Here is a 3536-nt window from a genome sequence, read left to right as displayed (position 1 = left end):
GTCAGTAATGGGCAACCTCTTTTTTGAATGAAAAAGGCTTTTAAAAATCAGAGCCAATCGGAGTCAGCCTCCATCTCCGATGTGGATTTCCTTGGCTGGAGCATTAGACTCGCTTTGCTTTCACTATGTGCCTGTAACTCTACACTGAATACACACCAGCACCACCAGCGCTGTATGAACTCGTGGTTCTCCCGACATACAGAGATGAGCATCCGTATCGCCCTATCCTGCGGGACAGGGGGATGAAGGCGGGTATTCCAAACTGTGTGGGCGAATAACGATCCCAAACAAATACGCAAGGGCACCTCATTCCCCGTGACTTCGTTGATGGGTTTTCCGATAACCAATCAGAAACGAAGATGGGAGGAGTTAATAAGTGGGCGGGGAGTCGGGCAGCCAGTAGTTTAGCACTATTTTTAAATATCTGTCAACGCTACGGATGCAGCAGATGCAGCGTTTGCAGGTGAAATGTGAAGCAAGCAGAAAATTGACGCGTCCTTTAAAGCGGTTTTTCTCCTTCACTCAAGTGAGACGTAGATTTAAGCCAGAATGCATAATAAAAACCGTAGGCCTTCTTTTTCCTTTAACATGCTCACCAGATATTTGCCGGTTTAGCTTCCTCTTCGTTTTTGTTTGTCTTGTCTTCAGTTTTTGCAGTTTTGTTTTGCAATGAATTAATGTTTATATTTTATTTCTGTTTTAACTAACTCGACAACTCATGGAATCATAAATTCACCAGTTACCAATTAGCTACAAGGGAAAAAAATGCAACCCACAGCATTTTGCTGACACACTCGCATGTTTGTGTTCATGAAGGGACATGTCTAACGTGAGTTATTATGCAAAGGTGGGGGAATTTTACGACATTGCACTGGCCCATAGCTAGCTATGTTTCATTTTACGCATTGCGTGATTTAAATATTTCATGACCAGCTGGGACAGGCAAACATGAATGCTTGCTGTGCAGACAGACAGCGCTGTTTTGCTCTGTTACCATTTTTCGATGCGCGGAAAGGACATTTATGCAGCAGCTGCGCTATACTGCGTGTTAGGATACGAATGCTGACGTAGCCCACGTGAAGAGTAACGGGATTTTTATAACGTGATCGTAGAGATCAGAAACAAGTGTAACCACTAACCGACAAGGTATCAGAGGGGAGGTGAAAATAAATTAATCAAAATATTTCACGTCACACACAACTGACACGATGAAGATGTCAAATGATATATTATTTTCATTCGGATTCAAGCTGTCTGACGCCTAAACGGAAGTCATCTCTGTAATGCTATAATTATTGTACTTTATTTATTTTTCACTCTGTCATGATTTGCTGAGTCATACCCCAGTGGGCCTTTACATAAATAACGCTAAATATAGCAGCCAGACGACTTGCCTTAATTTATTTTTTACTGAAGCATACTGAAGTTTTTTTTTTTTATTTTTTTTGTCTTAATTACTTTACTGTGGAGTTTCTAAACGCATCAACGCTGAATTTTAAAAGGTAACGATGAACTCAGCTTTAATGCCCTTATATAAAGTATATTCGTTCAGTGGTGAATATGTCTAGGTGTTGTTAAGAAAAGTTCAAAACACCAGAGAAGTAGCAGATAGTTTAACGTAGTAATATCCTGGCTACACGTTCACTTTCTAGATACCCCTCTATGAAGTATTTAATGCTTTCTCTTCATGTATCCAATACCAGTCAAACCAGTCCAATGAGAATTAGGCTAAACTCAACTCAGCAATTTCTAATATTGTTGCATGTAAGCACTGCTTCTTCGTTGCCTCACTGGAGTACTTCTTCGTCTCCTGCCCGCTTTGATATTTGGGCCATAGTGCGATACGGTTGTTGTCTGATCACTGTTGTCGTATTTCTCACCGCAGAGGCGTATGAATTACCCCAGGAGTAATAAGGCAATATCTGACCACAGCGCATTCACGATGTTCCCGAACGAATATATTGCTGAAATATCACGTGATGAGCGAGGTAGCCAGCCAACCCATCTCCGGTCTAAACACGGCTATCTTCTGCACTTTTGCTTGATCTGCGCAGTGTTTTTGAGTAAGCAAGCAGTAGCATTCATACATCAAGTATATACATGGAACACCCTTTTCTCATACGCTCACACTTTATCATCAATGAAACGCTTCAGCACTCTCATCTCCTTGTTTCACACTGACAGTGGGCAAAAATAAATCATATCTAAACAATTAGCAGTCCGTGTTAAATTGGGGTTTGTGTAATGTGTTTCTTAGATTTATAACTTTTCAAAAGAACAAAACAGCCTGTGATATTGCCACACTGCAAAAAAGGTATGTCCAACGTAAGTTCACATGTGAATTACGTAAAAAGACGTCTGCTAGTACATCATTGCAGGTTAACTGAAGAAAAAAAACGTAAACAGAACATTCACATAAACGTTCACATAAACGACTGTGCTTGGATGGAAAATCATTCAGTTGCATTATACAGTTAAACTACAGTGCAAGTGATGTTTCGGGATTTCATGGGTTTCTTTCCCCCTCTGGTGTTGAACAGCAGTAGTGCTTGCCAAAATATGAGACTTGCTGAACCTCCAACACCTGGAGGCAGGATTTAAATTTACTCACGTTGGCATGTCTCTGAGCGCTTCACAGTTTTTAGATTAATTTCTAAAAACGTTAATTGGTAGACGTAATGGACAGAATGTGAGCCAGAGAAATCGGTGGCTTGTTTTTTATTGCTGAAGAAAATACACTTACAGGGTCAATCCACCTTAGTATTTCTCATTTAGAGTCACATTATTAAACTAATGATATCACCGAAAGATTTGTTCTTCTATGCCTTGGCCTGCTTACCTCGATGAACGGAAATGAACACAGCTCTCCATAAATGAGCACATGTTTAGAGCTGAGACTATAGCTGTTTCCAAACCAATTTTACAATTTTGATGCACAAGTTTCTTTATGTAAAATTAAAAACACACAAAACACACACAACCTGTTTCAACAGGACATACTGCGAAAATTCTTACTGATGAACAGTTCCCCTCTTAACTGGGTAACTGAAGCAATTATCAAACTCAGACAGCATTATCAATCTCACCCCCTAACACCTGCTACCTCTAGGATCTGATGTTTACAGGTAGTACAGTACTTTGGGATGAACCGTAGTGTACTTGGCTTCCGTTGCTTAGTCAGGTTGCACGAGTTAACTTGTGGTAGGGCTTGAATGGTGCTATGCTCACACTCACTGGTCTGTGAGTGCTGTTAGCCTGGTCTGACACTGCTGCTCATTTAAATTAAATGGATATGCTTATGTTCTATTGTGATGGAAGCTGCTCTGGATAAGAGCATCTGCTAAATGCATGTAATGTAATGTAATGTAATGTAACATGGTCTTTGAATCTACTATACTTACTTGAAAGGAGGTTAAATCCCATTTTGACAACATATCCGAAGATGAACAAGTTAAAAGCTGATGGGGCTACCATGCTGCTACCATGTGTGTATCCAAGTGTAACCATTTTAACCACTGATGGTTTCCACAGCTAGA

The sequence above is a fragment of the Megalops cyprinoides genome, chromosome 15 (genome assembly GCF_013368585.1).
Source record: "Megalops cyprinoides isolate fMegCyp1 chromosome 15, fMegCyp1.pri, whole genome shotgun sequence".
Taxonomy (NCBI): domain Eukaryota; kingdom Metazoa; phylum Chordata; class Actinopteri; order Elopiformes; family Megalopidae; genus Megalops; species Megalops cyprinoides.
Note: the sequence above shows the minus strand (reverse complement) of the source record.